Source organism: Echinops telfairi, unplaced genomic scaffold (genome assembly GCF_000313985.2).
Source record: "Echinops telfairi isolate 266 unplaced genomic scaffold, ASM31398v2 ScPeMD7_5592;HRSCAF=6446, whole genome shotgun sequence".
Lineage (NCBI taxonomy): Eukaryota > Metazoa > Chordata > Mammalia > Afrosoricida > Tenrecidae > Echinops > Echinops telfairi.
The window spans coordinates 364,945-383,591 of NW_022109491.1; the positions used below are offsets into that span (position 1 = coordinate 364,945).

The 18,647-nt window shown below is 45.9% G+C and overlaps 1 long non-coding RNA gene and 1 pseudogene across 1 annotated transcript; one reads left to right on the top strand and one right to left on the bottom strand.

Moving 5' to 3' along the window:
- The first annotated feature begins 3,123 nt into the window (after positions 1-3,123).
- Positions 3,124-15,170, top strand: LOC123522296. The gene is made up of 2 exons (XR_006680576.1): positions 3,124-7,601; positions 14,423-15,170. It is a non-coding gene; the product is annotated as an uncharacterized LOC123522296 (long non-coding RNA).
- Positions 8,945-11,456, bottom strand: LOC101642199 (annotated as a pseudogene).
- Positions 15,171-18,647: the final 3,477 nt, after the last annotated feature.

Here is an 18,647-nt window from a genome sequence, read left to right on the forward strand (position 1 = left end):
CAGGGCCTTTTGGAAAGGAGGACATGCTGTGATCCAGGATTTTCTTCAGAGGTCAGAAGATGTAGGAAATGAAAGCCTGGGCTCTAAAGTGAGAGGAATCAACTTCTCCGAGACTGCTGGGTACACTTGACTGTCTCGGTCTCCTGCTAGGGGGTTAGAGAAGACAGGAAGGCTACATGACTCAGTCAGATAGGTCTTGGGCCTTTCAAGAAATCATTAAAAAGCTTAGCCAGTGCCTGACAGAAAGTAAATGAAGGATAATTCTCGGCTTTTGTTATTGTCTTTTAGGGTGGGGTCTTAAATTACCTGGTGCTACAGGGTGGGTCCTCATAATCCCCTGTTGATTTCCGAGACTGTCAACTCTTTACAGGAGTAAAAGCCTCTTGTGGTTTTAAGCTGCTGATCTTGTGGCTAGCAGCCCATTAGGTAACCACTACACCACTAAGGCCCCTTTTTATGGGCTAGGAGTGTAATCAAGGCAGCAGCGGGGCCAAGTTCTGTCTGTCTGTTCAAGGGGAAGATCCTTGTCTCTGGCAGCTTGTGTCAGGGATGTCTGGGCATTCCTTGGCTGTGTGTACATGTATCTTCACATGTCATTTTTATAAGACAAAATTGAGATAGGATTGGGTTTAGCGCTGTATTAGTCTGGGTATTTTGGAGAAACAAATCCACAGCAACTCATGTATAAGAGAGAGTTTTATGCAAAGAAAATGTGCATCACGAAAACATCCCAACCCAATGCTGCCCAAGCCCACAAGTCCAACATTAACCCATACCCAACACCAGTCCACAAAGTCCTTCACCTCACAAAACAGAGGCAATAATGCCGACTGCAGGAGGAAAGCTGAGTCAGTGAACGTGTAAGCATCTCAGCACTGGCAGGGGTCTCCACACGGCTGCTCCAGCACCCAGGGCTGCATCGGGATAGATCCATGCGGCTTCTCCTTGGGGATGTCTTGTAGGAAATCCATCTTGCAAGCTGAAGCAGGGAACTGCTAAGGCAGCTGCACCCGATGCAACCATCACAAAACAAGAGACCCGAGAACTAGAAAGGTGAGGCTCACCACCCATTTATCCCTCCACCTTTCAACCAGCACCACATGTGATTATTGGCCAGGCTGGCACAATTAACTAACTCAAGCGCTTACCTTACCCTAATAGGACTTCATTAACACAAAAAACAAATAGCTCATTTTCCAAACTGGGACAAGACTTCAATATATAGTTAAACCATAACGGTGAGGCTTTGTAACACACAGTCACCAATGAGCCAAACTCAACTTGATACTGTTTTCAATATTCTGTGCATGCTGTAAAACACATATATTCCAGCTATTTCACTTATTTCTTGAACTACACAATTTAGACCACTGTCTTTCGCTTGCTTATGGGCTTGCGTGGAGTCATCTTGCCCTACCAATCTTTTCCACTTTTCAGTCTGTTGCCCTGGATGGTACACAGTTAAGTGCTGGGCTACTAAATGAAAGGTTGGCAGTCGGATTACACTCAGAGTTGTGTCAGAAAAAAATGCTCCGGTGCTTTATTTCTGAAAGGTACTAGCCATGGAAATGTCTGTGGAGCAGAGCTGCTATGAAATACATAGGGTAGCCATGATTCCAAATCTTCACATCAACCATTTTTTTGCTGTTTGATTGGGTCTGCTAGACCAAGTCGTGGGATCTTCTATCCTAATGACTTTTCCAGCATGTTGGAAAAATGTCACTGGCTGGGGGCTCTGGAGCTGGTTGAGTCAAATAGTTGGCAGTCACTGAGGTGCTGCAGTGAAACAGGGAGGCAGTGCTGAGGGTCAGCACTTGTCCCTGATCCAGTCTACTAGGATGTGGGGTGGAGGGAAGAGGGTCCAGAGCAGCTCTCCCCACACAGATCAGATGGGACAATGCCTCCCCTCTAGCCAGTCTGGAAGCCTACCTCCCATCATTTATCTTCCTCCCTCCACCTCTCAATCATAGATGATTCAAGGGCCCTCAATTGTTCAATTGTGGGCAGTGGGGACACAGCCAGCAGTGAACCCTCGACCGATGCAACAGGAGGCGCTGTCCAGACGGGACTCACACCCAGACCACTCGACTCCAAAGACAGTTTCAAAGTCCTCACAATAGTGATTTTAGTAGTTGCTTTATAAATCAGTGCAGACGCAAAGCCACACTCACCTCCCAAACCTTCCAGGAGTACAGTGGGGTCTCAGTGGACTTCCACTGGCAGTGTGGCAGCTCCTGTGAGCCAGCAAAGCATTTATCCCCACTGGGCTTGGTGTCAGTCACCCACCCCAAAACTGGACTGCCAGGGACACTCACACCGAGAGAGAAAACCTGCAGATGCAATGGAAGAGGGGATGGAGACCAGCCCCAGGTTGGTCATGGAACACTTCCCACCATCAACCATGTTATATAGGATCTCATTGTCTCCTCCAAGTGGCACCTCATGCCCACCTTACCCATAGGGAAGTGGAATCTCAGGGAGTGATGGACTGGGGAGACAGAAGACACTCCTGGCATCAAATTCCCTCGTGGCCAGCTCTTCCAGGTCTCACCTCCCGCCTCAGTGTTGGTGTCACAGGGCCCCTTACATTTGGGGTATCACCTCTTCACCTGGATCCTGTCTCCAAAACCTAGACCATTCCTCTCCCCAAACAAAGGTTTGACTTGCTGGTACATTTACCTAGCTATATATTTAAAGATTCTCTGGTTTTGGTTAAATCATTTTATTGGGGGCTTGTACAACTCTCATCACAATCCACATATCCAACCTTTGTGTCAAGCACATTTGTTGCAGTCATTCTCAAAACATTTTCTTTCTACTTGAGCCCTTGGTATCAGCTCATTTCCCCTCCTCCTTCCCCCCATCCTCCCATCTTCATGAACCCTTGATAATTTATCAATTCTTTCTTCGTGTCTTCAATTGACATGTCTCCCTTTACTCACTTTTCTGTGGTCCATACCCCTGGGAGGGGGTTATATGTAGATCATTGTGATAGGTCCCCCTTTCTCCTCACACCTTCCCCTTGCCCTCCTGGTATTGCTACTCTCAGTATCGGTCCTGAGGGCTTTATAGGTACTGGACTCCTTGTTTCCAGTTCTTATCTGTACCCATGTGCATACTCTGGTCTAGCCTGAGTAGTAAGGTAGAATTGGGGTCATGAGGAAGCATTAAAGAACTTGAGGTATGTTGTGTTTCCTGTGTGTTATACTGCACCTGGGCTGGCTCATTCCTTCCTTGTGACCCTTCTGTAAGGGGATGTCCAGTTGTCTACAGATGGGCTTTGGGTCCCCACACTCACAGCAAACTCAGGATTCCTCTGGAGTGATCCTTCTGATATTTATTGAGACTTTACTTATAGCTGTCCACATGTGGCTTCTCTTGAATGTTTATGCTGGTGCTTAAGGAGACCTGCTTTGCGGGTAAAGTCTCGCCCACACTTGTTGCACACATGTAGCCTCTCCCCCGAGTGGATCCTTTGATGTAAGATGAGAAGACACTTCTGGATAAAGCCTCGCCCACACTCCTCACAGACATGTGGCTTCTCCCCAGAGTGCATCTTCTGATGATTGATGAGTTTCCCCTTGCACCTAAAGCCTTTCCCACATTCCTTGCACAAGTAAGGTTTCTCACCCGAGTGTATCCTTTGGTGTGCGATGAGATTTGCCTTGCAGGTAAAGCCGTGTCCACATTGCTCACAAACATTTGGCTTTTCCCCTGAGTGCATCCTCTGGTGTCTGATGAGAGCTGAACTGCAGGCAAAGCCTCGCCCACATTGCTTGCACAGGTAAGGTTTCTCACCTGAGTGTGTCCTTTGGTGTATGATGAGAGTTGACTTGCAACTAAAGCCTCGCCCACATTCCTTGCACACATGTGGCTTCTCCCCTGAGTGCATCCTCTGGTGTGCGATTAGAGCTGACTGCCAGCCAAAGGCTCGTCCACATTGCTTGCACACGTAAGGTTTCTCACCCGAGTGCATCCTTTGGTGCGTGATGAGATATGACTTGCAACGAAAGCCTCGCCCACATTCCTTGCACAGGTAAGGTTTCTCACCCGAGTGTGTTTTTTGGTGTTTGATGAGAGTTGACTTGTAGCCAAAGCCTCGACCACACTCCTTGCACACATATGGCTTCTCTCCTGAGTGCATCCTCTGGTGTTTCCTGAGAGTTGACTTGCAGCCAAAGCCTCGTGCACATTGCTTGCACACGTACGGTTTCTCACCTGAGTGTATCCTTTGGTGGGCGTTGAGATTTGACTTGAAGCAAAAGGCCCGCCCACATTGCTTGCACAGGTAAGGTTTCTCACCCGAGTGTGTCCTTTGGTGTCTGATGAGAACTGACTTGCAGGGAAAACCTCGTCCACACTCCTCACAAACATGGGGCTTCTCCGCTGAGTGTGTCTTCTGATGTATGATGAGGCGTGACATTTGGTTAAAACCTTGTCCACACTCTGTACACACGTGTGGCTTTACTGAGTGTGTCCTTTGGTGTGTGGTGAGATTTGACTTGGCGGTAAAGCTTCGTCCACACTCCTCACAAACATGTGGCTTCTCCCCTGAGTGTGCCCTCTGGTGTACGTGGAGATTTGAGTTGTAGCGAAAGCTTCGCCCACACTCCTTGCACACATACGGCTTCTCCCCTGAGTGCGTCCTCTGATGTCCCCTGAGACTTGACTTACAGCCAAAGCCTCGTCCACACTCCTCACAAACATATGGCTTCTCCCCTGAGTGTGTCCTCTGGTGTCTGATGAGATATGACTTGCAGCTAAAGCCTCGCCCACACTCCTTGCACACATATGGCTTCTCCCCCGAGTGGGTCCTCTGATGTGTCCTGAGACTTGACTGGCGGCCAAAACCTCGTCCACATTCCTTGCACAGGTAAGGTTTCTCACCTGAGTGTGTCCTCTGGTGTCTAATCAGACTTGACTTGGAGGGAAAAAGTCGTCCACATTCCTCACAGACATGTGGCTTCTCCCCTGCGTGTGTTCGTTGGTGTGTGATGAGATTTGTCTTGCAGGGAAAGCCTCGTCCACACTCCTTACAAACATGTGGCTTCTCCCCTGAGTGTGTCCTCTGGTGTCTGCTGAGATTTGACTTCCAACAAAAGCCTCGCCCACACTCATTGCACTCATACGGCTTCTCCCCTGAGTGCATCCTCTGGTGCGTAATAAGATTTGATTTGTAGCTAAACCCTTGCCCACGCTCATTACACACATAAGGCTTCTCACCTGAGGATGTCTTTTGGTGTTTGGTGGGTGATGGCTTGTAGCTAAAGCCTGGCCCAGATTTGTCACACACATTAGGTTCTGCCTGTGCACATGTCCTCTGCTCCATAAGGACAAGTGATTCCTGGTTAAAGCCTTGGCAGCACTCACGGTATAAATGTGTTTTCTCTGCTGCATGTGTCCTTTGCTTTGCGGTAAATTTTGAATTCAGGCCAATGTCTGCCTCATTGTCTCTACAAGTGATTGCTCCAAATCTTGAGGTTTCAACTTCCTTTAACCCTTTGTCCGTTTCCATAAAGGTATTGACCCTTTGGAATGAGTCGGGCTCCATTGCTACCAATGTGCTGTTGCCTTCTCCCGAGTTTGCTGACTGTCTTCGGGCTGGACTAGAGGATGCCCTTAAGGTCTCTCTCTCCCCTGTGCCCCCACACAAGGGGTTGGAGATATCTTTTATGTCCCAACCTTGTGTGTTTTCACTCTTGCAACTCTCATCAGAATGGTGCTGCTCTGGCTGCCTCTGGGGCTGTGGGCTGGCATCCCCTGGATGGAAGTGATCGTCTGCACACAAGGCTGGGAAGATCTGAAGCACGTGCTGCCCGAGGAACTGCTGACAGGAGAAAGCCAGGAGGCAGGAGGAACAGGGGGAGGTTTCTGATTTGGGTTCTGCAGGAGAGAGAGTTTTGTGTTAGAACAGCTATGAGTGCGGCTTCCCGGGCAGTGCTGCCTTCTCGTATGACAGACAGAATCTCACTGCTGGAGTCCCTTGGGGGTACACACAGTTGTGCACCTGACTGGGACCTGAAAGGGTGCTGACTCACAAGACAGCCTGGTGACATGCTGGCAATCTGATAGAAGGATATAGGATGGAACGGCTCTAAGCTACTCTTCACCCTTGTGTTCACCATGAGCCAGAGTCCACTTGATGGCAACCAACAACAATCTTAATAGCACATTTATAACAGACAATATAGACAACATATCTTTTCCCCATCAAGCATTTATTTTTGTTCCCTTTGTAAAAATTACACTTTCTAATGTAATCTAGAAGACTCCAGGTGTGGCAGTGGTTGCAGCCCTTGGAAGCAATCTAGAAAGTTGATGGTACAAACCTGCCAAGAGCTCAATGGGGCAGTAGTCTATTCTAGAAGGGCACAGGGTAGAAAAACAATATGGAACTCTGTAATCTACTCTTAACACCTGGGGTGACCAGGAGTCTGAATTCACCTGATGGCAACTAATGATGATTTGACTGCCACATTTCTAATAATATATACCACGATAGATAGGTTTCCCACTAAAAGTTCATTCATGGTCCAACTTTATCAATCACAAGATGTACTGCAATCCAATAGGGAGGATGGTGCAGGACCAGCAGTGTTTCGTTCTGTTGTGTCTACATCCGCTGTGGGCCAGAACTGACTCCACGTGCCTACCCCGACAACTGCACTCCAGAAGGACTCCCAGCACTTCACTGATGAAAGCACTCTGATGTACTGTACTCCCAAAGTGGGTGGTTCGAACCTATCCTATCGAGAACTCAATTTTAGAACAGTCTGCTTCTATAAAGATTTAAAACATTAAAAACTCGATGTGACATTTCATCGTGTTTTATAGGACAAGAGAACCCATATCCAAACCCTCTTCAACAGTCAAACTAGAATTTCTCAAGCAAGCATCCAACGATACTGTGCTTCTGCCTGCTGACCAGCCTTTCCTTCTACTCACACCTCTGAGCCAGACACTCACTTTGATATAGTCTCCTCAACATTTTGCTCCCACTTGGAATAACAGTGTCTATGACCACTGTGGAGGAGCCCAAGTGGCAGAGTGGAAACATGACAACAGATTAGATAAAACAAACAAACCACGGTTGAGACACTAAGAAAACTGTAACCAGTGTCACTGAGCAAGCTGTGTACAAACCACTGAGTGAGAACTTAACCTGCTGTGGACATTTTCACTTAACAGTCCCAAAATTTTCAAACACCTCCCCCGCCCCCAAAAAAAAAAATTGAAGAGAGTGACATTATCTGTCATTTTGTTTGAGCCAAATTACTCCACTGTACTATGCTGCCCATATCGTAGTGAGGACTATCATCTTTTTTCTTTGCAGCCAGGCATCATCCAGCTGTAATGTCATCTTAAAGGACGGAGTGAGTTGGCTCCTGGAGACAGTAGCTGCACACTCCACTTATCCTAATCTCCACTCCACCTCCTTCATCCAGAACTGAGACCAACTGTCTGCTCTCATGGCCAACTGCAAGCTCTGAAGACCCTAGGCACCACTCGGGGAACGTGGAAGTAGAAGAGAAGCACTAGACCTGTCCCTTTGACCCAGCTAAATGAGTTAACAAAGAGAAAGATCTGTTAGACGTGCAGAGGTTAGTTTGTTTCTGTGGATCACTTCTTGCACTGACCCCATGTACAACTGAACAAAGCGGTGCCGCTCCTGTGTTAGCTTCACAATCATTCTATGCTAAGGCCACTGTCACACTCAGTACGTCTTTCTGCTGCTCCACTACTCGCTTTTCACTTTATAGACTCGTCACCACTGGGCATGCCCTATTTTAATGTCTGTATAAAAGCTTCCTGATGGTTGTCTGTCTCTTCATAGTCAAGGTTAAACCCAGTGAACTCGGGGTTTTAAGGATGATATGGACTAATTTGCGCTCAGTATCTAGGATATGATCTGTCACATATCTATTGCCATTGAGCTGATTCTGATTCCTAGCAACTCCATGTAGGGAGTCTTCGAGGCTGTGGATCTTTATGGGAGTGGACAGGCTGATTTTTCTCCTGAGGAGTGCCTGGTGGGTCTGAAACATCCACTTTGTGGTTTTCGGTCTAATGCTACCTGACAGAAACGTTGTTACTACCAAGTCCATTATAACTCATGGCCACCCACACCATGTGTTCAGAGTTAGAAACACCAGAATACTTTTTTTTGGTGTACTTTTGTTGAAGCAGATACCAGGCCTTTCTTCCTTAGTGACCCTGAACAGGTTAGAACCACCAATCTGAAACATAATACTTGAGCATACACTATGGTATGTAGAAAATCTTTGGTACACAAAATAACAGAATTATCTGTTCCTGTCAAGCTGATTCTAGTTCATACTGACCCTATCAGACAGAGCCATTTCCCCACAGGACTTCCAACCATGTAAACCTTATGGAAGAAGATTGATCCATGTGTATCCCCAGGAGCAGTTGGTGGGTTCAAACCACTAACTGATTAGCATCCCAGTGTCTCACCACTCCCCCACTGGGATTCCGTTGGCTCACAGCAGGTAGCTAATTGCTTCACCTACTGAAACAATGAAGGGAAGAGAGGACTTCCTCACCCAAGGAGAGCAGATTCTTGTATGTCTCCAGCATCACGTCTCTGTACAGGTTCTTCTGCTCAGAGCTCAGCAACATCCATTCTGCCTCTGTGAGGACCACAGTGACATCCTCTAGTGTCACTGGTTCCTACAATAAACAGAAAACAAAACATAGCAAATCACCACTTTTTTTTTTTTACCCTATTGGTGGGGAACACCAAAATTAAACATTTATTATTCACTTGAGGAAAATCCACCCCTTAGAGCTGCTGGCCAAAGTCCTGTACTATGACGCCTCAGCCTGATGGGAGACCTTTTCCCCAGGGCCTAGCGCCTATGGCTAGGCTTCGGAGGAAACCACAATGAAGCGCAGGCATGCAGTCCATGCCGAGGGCATGGGGTCATTTGGCCAGGTCCTCTGCCACAGCTTAGCACATCTTGTCCTTGAGGTAGGCGCCTTTCTGCCATTCAGACTTGTGGTCCAGCCACTCATAGTAAGGAACATCGATGACCAGGAAACCGGCAGCCAGCATGTGGCGTCGCTTCATGAAGAAGCGGTCCAGTAAGTCTGTGCTCGTCTATTGAAATTGGAAAATTGCCATCTCAGGAAGGCCAGCCTCTTTGCTCCAGAGGGCAGTGGCTGGCTCCTTGGTGACTGAGCAAGATGAGGAGCAGCAAAGTCCCTCAGGTTAAGAAACTGGGCCTTCAGTGTCCAGCAGCACCTCAGCATCCAGAACCCAGCCATACTGTGTGTCTACTGCAAAGCAGCCCTTGTGGGTACCACCCAGCAGCCCCTTGAGGGTCTCCTGAAGCTCCTTCTGCAGGGGTCACCTTCTTGTCAAGGGTGGTGGACCTGGAACCAAGGCCAAGTCTGGCAAAAGGGGTTTCGTGTACTCAAAGGGTTTTCCAGCTGGGCAGTGGCACTGATGTGCAGAAGCTTCTGAAAGGCATTCTGATCCTTAGGAGTCTTGCCATCTAGAAACTGGGTGTATAATCCGGAAGAGAGGACAGTTCGCAGCTTTATTTCCTGAAGCTGCTGTAGCACACACAAGGCCCACATCACCTCTACCTGCAGAGCAGGACTCAGGCCTGCCAGTTCTGATGCAAGCTTCTTTTGCACCAGACTGAAGAACCGATCTTCCTGTTCCGGATGGGAGTTCAGACGTGCGAAAGCTAGACCACATTGCACAGAGCAGCAGGGTGATGTCCTGGGCTTTGTTCAAGATGTGCTGGGCAATGGCTTCAAACAGGCAGATTCAAACACTCGACGAAGGCCAAGGATTTACAGCAGCGGGCCACCTCACTGTGCATCAAGCTGGGCACATGGGGCAGTAGATCAGCTGTCAATCGCTGGAATATCTGGGTCTGATGAAGCCGAGTTTACCATAGGCATAAGCCAGGTCCATCAAGATGCCTTTCGTCAAAGTAAAGGGTTTCTGAACCAGGTGATGGGAGATGGCCCGCAGCAAAGGCGCTGACCTACAGTTCTGTACTGCCAGTCAGTGGCACCTTTCACAGTTCATCAGGGCCAAATGGTTCCACCAGCTCCAGGCACTTGTCTTCCAGACGGTTCACCAGTGGCTCTGAGAGGTGGTGCGACCATCTTCAATTTCAGCCCAGCGGCTCTCCAGGTTCACAAGCAGCTCTATCAGCAGCTCCCTTGAGTCCCAGTCCTGCATATAGGTGGTGCTGGTCTCAGCCAGGAAGGCCAGATGCTTCTATTGGAACTTCCACATTCGCCATCGGACTTCCTGCTCCACTGACTAGCTCCGTGAGGTCTGAGGGAGTGCTAGTGAATCGAGGCTTTGCAGCAACTTCACAAGGGTCCCATGCCAGACAGAAGTTATCTGACTGTTGGCAAGTTGGAGAAGTTGCTGAAAATGGGCATCCTGAATCAAAGAGGCTTTGATGAACTCTGGCTTCTCAGACAGCAAGTGCGAGAACTGGTTAAGGATGAGGGCAGCATGGTTCTGGTGTAAGCGGTGACCACCACTAGATATTTCTAGTAGCACCTCTGGGGTGGTGGCCTTTTCAATGAGCTGGTCTACTTCCTGGCGCTCTGGGTAGGGTGTAAACACTGGTTCCTTTTCATCAAGTTCAGTTAAGGAACTTGAGGAGTGGGAACTAGGTGAGATAGCTGAGAAAGTCAGTCCTTGGGTCATCGTAGCGAGTTGCAGTCGGCCAACTGGAGACATAATGGGCTACCCGGGCTGGCCTCTCTCAGGAGGGATGTGCATCGCTTTATCAGGTGAGTGGCCATGGTGGCTCCTTGGTTGCAGGAAGGAAAGACTCCTAGTAAGTGATTCCAAGACACTCCATCTGCCTCTGGCGTCGTCCCTCAGCCAAAGAGCGCAAATCACCATCCATTTTCACAAGGAGAGTTTAACAAAATGAGCCCAAAGAATCTGCATCTGAAGAAGTTCATCTAATTCTTTCCAGAGAACACAGTTCTCCATAGCAAGTTCTTCAAACATGACTGCATACCTGGTTTGGGGTAAAATCTGTGAGGAGTACAAGGTATGTACAAAATAGGTCTCAGAGATTTATTACTTTATTGGAGAAATTGGGAAACAATTTGAACAAATTAAGCAGTATTTAAGAACACATGCCTTTAAGAATTCAAAATGAAAAAAAAAAATCAAAATGGATAAATCACTTCTCTTTGGGAGTATGGAAGCTCTGTAATGGCACCTCTCTCAGACCTGACCTCAGGCATCCATTTCTGTCCTGTTTTGCTACAAAAATTAATATTAGAGTCATGAACACAGCTCACTGTGTGACTTATGTGAATTGTTCCAGAGAATTATCAAAGCCGTAGGGGAACTGGGATCCAATAGGGCAGAAGTCAGGGAACCAGGGGCTCACTCTAAAGCACATGGCTGGCTTCCTACAGGGGTAAAGAAAAAGACTGAAATTGTGTCAGAAGCAAGGGAAAGCTACGACGTGTGAGGCTGACACCTTGAAGGGGGAGGTGTGCACACCCCCTAAGTGTATATAAGCCTTGGTTAGAAATATACTCTTTCCCCCTCTTTTCTCCCAACTCCACCTGTACCTCCAAGAGGGGCTGAGGTGAGCATGCTACTATAAAACGTGTCTGGCCCTTTATTTTCTATTTTTCCTGTCTTCTATGACTTTACTATAATCTTTATATCTTATCGCCATACAATTGCACCTGAGGACCCCTGGGTTGTTAGAAGCTAGTTTACTCTAACAGCACTATCAGTTCTTAATCATATGATACCACTTGGAATGGTTGGTGACCAGTTCAGATAACTAGATAGATAGAGTGATTCTGTGTATTCCTTCCCTCTTCTTTTGATGCTTTGTGCATCACGCAATATTTTGCCCACAAAATCCCTCCGTATTTCAAATCAAGGCTTGAATTTTCCCTCACTTCGATCAGCTTCCTTCAGAGAAATTCTGAGCATGTTTGTGTTAGGTTGGGTTCTCTCCAGAAGCACATCAGTGATGCTTGGAGGTAGAAAGAGCTTTCTCTCAGGAAATGGCTACACAGTTGTAGAGACCTGTAAGTCCATTCCAGTTCAAGTGATACTTCTGACTCATTGAAGCTGAAAACTGGGAAGCAAGGTGACAAAGCAGAGATAGCCAGGGCACAGAATGGTAGATACAGAAGTGATGTGAACCCGAAATTGGCCAAATGAATCCCCTGTTGGTAGTCTGCTGCAGGCAGGTGATGCAACAAGAGATTAAGGAACCAGACATAAGATCCTGCTTTAGCAGAAGGTGAAGGGCAAAGAGACTTAGACTCTGCTCCATCTCTCTCTTATACAAAGAGGCATCATCAGGCTGTGACCCAGCTGAATGGTTGGACTCTGCTTCTACTCTTACCCGGGAGGGTCTAGTTGATGTAGTCTCTGGCCGTCACAATGTCCTTCCTTGTTGGTTTTCTAAGTCCTTGTTTTTTCCCCACATGTCCTTTTAATACAGTATTTTGTCGTTCTTGATGTATCCTTGAAAATTTCTGTTCAGCTCTTAACTTTGTCATGATGAAAGGAAGATTTCCAACTTATAGATAGCAGGACAATGAGGGTGTCATGTGAGTCTCAAATTTCAGCTAGAATTACTTATCTTCGCAGTACAAAAATCAGCAATTTTTAACTTTGTTAGATCTTACCTAGTTCCAAGTGGTTAGGGTCAAAGAAGTCTAGCGTGGGCAGCTGTTGTTGGAAATGAGTAAGAAAATAGAAAAGACTAATTCTATATTTTATATTTGTTGATCATATTCCCAGATGAAGGCTAATGTCTATAAGCAGAGCCACCACCACCCCCACTTGCTTGCACAAACATCCACCCACAGAAACATCCTATTCAGTAATTTCTTACCCACCCACAAATGGTCCTGGTTCCTGAAACAGGCAAAACCAAGTATCCTACCCACAAATGTACTCAAAAGTTTCCCCTTGACTGGTACTATAAAACCCTGCTAGTCTGTACAGAGAGGGCTTTTTTTTTACTCTGGTCAGAGGCCCCTCTCAAGCTTCTTCAATCAACTGTCACCCGCTGTTCAGTCTGTCCTACATATCCTCTTCTAACATTTATTATCTGAACACTGAAAATTAGACTGTCTCTTACACGAAGGGGTACTCTTCCCCCAAAATGGAAATTTTTTTAAAAGGTATGTATTTAAAAGTGTTTTTTGCAAAACACTCTCAACAACTTAAAAGTATTCTCCAATATGCTCAATACTTTGTCAAATCTTCTATTTCATTCTTGAGAACATTCTTCAAACTCATTTGTTTAAAGGGCTAACAGTAACTCCCTAATTTTCCTTTTTAAAATCATTTTCTTGGGGGCTCTTACAGCTCTTATAAAAATCCATACATCAATTTTATCAAGCACATCCGTACATATGATGCCATCATGTTCAAACATTTTCTTTCTACTTGAGCCCGTGGTATCAGCTCGTCTTTGAGGTTCCCCCAACCTCCCACCCTCATGAATCCTTGATGTATTAGAAATTATTATTCTCAGATCTCACACTGTCTGCTGTTTGTGTCACCCATGTTACTGTTGTTTGTCCCCCTCCTTCAGTTTTTTGTTCACTTCTTCTAAGTTGTTAAATTGCTGTCCTTTCATGTCCCTCTGCATTTGTGGAACGAAAAAGTCACAGGGAGTGCGGCCAGGTGAGCAAGGTGCATGGGGCAAGGAAGGCATGCTGTCTTTTGGCAATGAACTGGCACACTGAGATGGTTGTGTGAGCAGGTGCATTGTCATGGTGGCAACACCAGTCCCCCGACTGCCACAAATCAGGCCTTTGTTATTGCACACTGTTATGCAATCATTTCAAACCTCTAAATAGAAAGCTTGATTAATCATCTGACCTGGTGGAACGAACTCCAAATGCACTATCGCCCTCACATCCGGTATTTTGGAAAACCCCCTTGCAGATGGCTGTTGAAGGTATATGGTGGCACCTGAGAAGCTTCGTTTTAATTTTTCAATTTTAGTACATTTGAAAAGATAAAAAAGTTAAATGCAAAAATATACCCAGAATGTAAGATGACATCCTTAGATATTACATATATAGATGTATAGTGCAAGTAGTGTATTTTCAAATGTTAATACTCTCCGTGAAGGATAATGTCTAATCAGAAAACCCCCACTGGTAGGAACAACCTGTTCTGTTATATCGTGTGCGAAGGGCGGACATCCTCCTGCAGAAACATCTTGATCAGTAATCCCCACACTTCCACAAGATGATCCTGGTTCCTGGAATTGGCTAATCACGTATTCCTGCCCACAAATGTGCTCCCCTTGATGAATCCTATAAAACCCTGCTGTTCTGGACAGAGAGCCTTTTGACTATGGTGAGATCCCTCTCAGGTGTTCTATAATAAACCTGTCTCCCCTGCCCGCAGCCCAGAACCCCGCGGAGCAAGGCCGGCAGCCTGCAGCATGGACTCGGATTCCGGGGAGCAGAGCAGCAGAGCGAGGGCGAGACGGGGACCGCCACAGGTCGAGTTTCCCATGGCAGCATTCCTAAGGGCAGCAGCAGACATTTCTTCTGTTTACAAAGCTTACTCTGCCCTTCTTCCCGCCTGATTGAGTGACGTCAGCATCAGCTCACAAAAGCTGGTGCCAAGCCCATTGGAATTATCAACACCAACCAGAAAGATACCTGGAAACCCTCCTGTCTACAAGAGTCACAGACATCCCAAAGACTTACAATACCAGAATTGACCTTTTGTTCTCTCTCTTGCCTCTGGCTCCTGCTCACTACCTGAAATACTGGCTCTGGCTCCCGTTGGGACTCTTTTTGCCTTTCCTTTTTCTGCCAGATCCCAAAGCAAAAGGGGTGGCTGTGACATTGAATGCTTTTCTCGCCAGACTCTTGTAATTTGTCATTGGGTCTGTATTAAACCTATTTCCCCTTTATGTAATAGGGGCTCTCATGGACTTTATACCTCTTAAGTTAGCGAATTCTCTGGCTTTAGATAAAGGGCCAGCTCTAATCTTTATCTGGTGATTCTAAACTCCTTTCACTTCATTTCCTTTGATTTTCTGTTCCCTACACACTTCACCTTCTATTAATTAAAGGTATCTGTTTCTTCTCAGAAAGAGCTAACAACAGGGGGGAGGGGGATCAATAAATTTAAATTATGTAAATCAAGTGAGTACATTCCCTGACCATAATGGAGTTTAACTAGAAATCAATAACCTAAAAATTTCTGAAACACTCTCCCCCAAGTATTTGGGGATTATTTAAATGTCTAGATAACCTATGTTTCCAAGAAGAAATCAAGAGAAAAATAAGTACATCATTCCGACTTGAATGAAGATGAGTTTACAGAATTGAAGAGCAATAGGAGAGTGCTTGCAAATCAATCATCTTCCTTCTTAAGCTACTAGGAAGATATATACAAATAATATCTAATGCCCAAGCTTCTTCATAATGCAAACAATGGTTTGGCTTGACAATGTAGCAACCTGTTGTCTTTCCATTAGCATAGTCATGAATCTACATACCTGGTAATGGGTTAATTTAATAATGTGTCTACTAGTACATAATGGAGGTTGTCCCGTTTATTCAAGGAACAGGTGGCATCCCATTGTGGAAGTTAGAAACAATCCAAGTAGTTGAATTTTATGAATAAAATCCATTTACATGGGTTAAAAATAAATAAATAAATAAAATAAACCTGTCTCCTACTACCTACTCTCCCATCTTGTCTCTCCTGAATTTCTGATTCTAACATTTAGTATTCTAATACTCAGTTTTACCAAAACTATTCCTTATCTTAGTGCCCTGGATTCTTAATATTAACCTCGGAGATATTTCCCAAACAGAAAAATAAACACTAAAACACCCAAGATAACACTAAGGCATGAAATGCCTACACGTTGGTGGCCTTTTTCTGTCCCAAGACAGAGAATCGAAGTCTTAGTGTTCAGGAAAATTAAGTCATTCCAACTCACCGATATTTGAGATTTCATCTCTTGGGGCCAGTCAGTATCCTTGCAACGTAAACCTAAGAGAAAAAAGTGAAGCTGTGAGAAGGCAGATCACCCATCATGCTCATAGAGTAGTTCTTCTGGTCATGAGACGGGGAGAGGTAGTCTCTCAGCTGTGGACACCAAAGCATTAGTATTAATTACCTGACCCCGCAGTCTTGGTCCCCTTTTCACCTTCAACAACTCTTTCAACACCTCTCGCCTTTCGTCAGTTTCTTCCTGATCTCCCTACCTTCTCTGTCTGTACAACCAAAAACTGCTCTCCCTGGGCAGAAGGACCAGGGAAGGCACAGAGCCAGTTGCAGGTGATTTCATCATCTTCCTCAATAATGTAAGCCCCCTTTGATCCCAAGCAGCCAGGCCTGTGGGATGGAGAAACATGATCCTACTAAATCCTTTACGGTGTGCTCAATACAGGGCTCCTGTCCTTTCACAATGTACTCTAGGCTACTTGGGGTTTCTGGATTTTCAACCTTGCTTCATTTCAGGTTTATAATCCCTCCAATCTGGTCCCTGACACTGCATTTCCTGTCAGAATCTCCTATGCCTTCCTTGCCCCAACAATTCAGATTTCAGCTCTACGTCCCAAGTCCAGTTCTAATATGCGTGAGAAGAAGACAGAACACAGATAAATGCCTATGGAGAAAGTGCCTCGGAATCTCTGGGCAGACTGAGCAGTCTGCTCAGGATGGACTCTGTGGTGCAGGCGCATGACTTAAGGCAGGTGCGTTAGAATGGTGCTGATGTAAGCAGCATGATCTGGGTTTTAAAACCCTATAAACGATCCCAAACTCCTGAGCAGTCCCGGCCATTCATTTATTGCTACAATGAAATAGAATTGTTTTTCTACTCTCCTACCATGGTTTTTTGTTTGCATTCGGCAACCAGTTAAGCTGTTCAGGTCCTGGAATTTCTAGTGACAAATTATAGCCAGCCAGGAGTCAGACAGTTTCAGAAACAGATTAGACAGCCGAATGTCCCTGATGTCTACAGCCACCAGGAAATCACTCCTGAAGACCCCAAAGCTGTTCAGGAGGCTGGCTCACCCTAGAACCAAAGGTTACTTGGGGAGAGGCAGACATCTGCCTGAGGCGTTTCTCCAGAAGAACAGTGCATCCTTGATGACGTGAATTTAAATCTTCCATAAAGCTTTAAAGGCAAGCTCCAAGGGGACGTGATCAGTCACGGAGGGCACTGAAAGTTGTAGGCTGTAGGTGTTTCCGTGTTTGTTGGGTGCCCCTTTGGAAATTGGGTCAGTTACTTGGTCTGGGCACATAGTGGGGTAGTGGGTTACACACTGAGCTGGTAACCTGAAGGTCAGTAGTTAAAAACCACCAGTCACTCCGTGGCAGAAAGATGAGGCTTTCTACTCCCAGGTTACAGTCTGTGCTACTCACAGGAGCAATTCTACCCTGTCTTATAAGGTCATTGAGTTGTGATCAACCTGATGGCAGTGAGTTTGTCCATGGAATCACTTCAGCCAACACCATCACATTTCCTCATACTCTGAATAACCATAAGGAGGCGCGTTCTTTCTCAACAGTTGTTGAAGGCATATCTTGTATCCTAGGAGTAAAGTAGCAACTCCATTCTGCTTGGAGAACACAATCAAGAGGAAAGAGACTGAACCAAAAGCAGAAGAGGTAGCTCAGCAAACCATGTCAAAGAACACGGTTGCAATGGGCTGATACTTTGCCTTTAGTTTTATTGAGAGTCGGACAGCTCCCAGGGCAAAATTGAAATTAAGCCACTTTTCAGCTAATGAACCTTAGTTGCTCACTGTTCAACCCCATGTGCTTTCAACCCAGTTAGAAATGTACTTGTTTTCTTTTTGCTTTCTTTAACCTCAGTTCTATCCCAGACTCATCAGGCAGGGAGAATAAGACAGCTGCTCCCTTAAACACAGGGAATATAAGACAGATAAATTCCTCAGGACCAATATTGAGTAGCCATACCAGGAGGGCAAGGGGAAGGTGGGGGGAGAAAGTGGGAACCAATCAATGACCTACCTATAACCTGGCCCAGGGGGTTGGAAACACAGAAGGGAGTGGGGGAGACATCGGACAGTGGAAGACATGAAAAAATAATAATTTGTAAAGTATCAAGGGTTCGTGAGGGAGAGAGGGAGGCTAAAACATGAACTGATAGCAAGTGCTCATGTAGAAAGAAAATGCGTTGAAAACGATGATGGCAACATATGTACAAATATGCTTGAGAGAATGGATGTATGGAATGATGAGGGCAATGAATGTACGAATGCGCTTTACACAATTAATGTGTGTGTGGATTCTGATAAGAGTTGTATGAGTCCGCCAAAAAAGAGGAAAAAAAGAATGACAGATGCTCCCTTTACCCTGGAAGAATGCTCTCCTTCAGTCAACTCGGCTTGGAAGCTCAGGGGAGTGAGACCTTGGATTTGCTGAGACCCACAGACTGAAGGTGAACCCAGAAGCAGGCTCTTCAAACCCCTCAAGACTTCATATGTTTAAGCCAATATCTTTTCACTCTTTTTTCCTTACATCAAAGACTAATAAAGGGAATGTTTTTCTTTTCTCAATTGCCAGTGGTAGTGTTTAAATTGGAGTGTCAACAATCAAATTCAGAAAACAAGCAAGCAAACAATCAAATGCA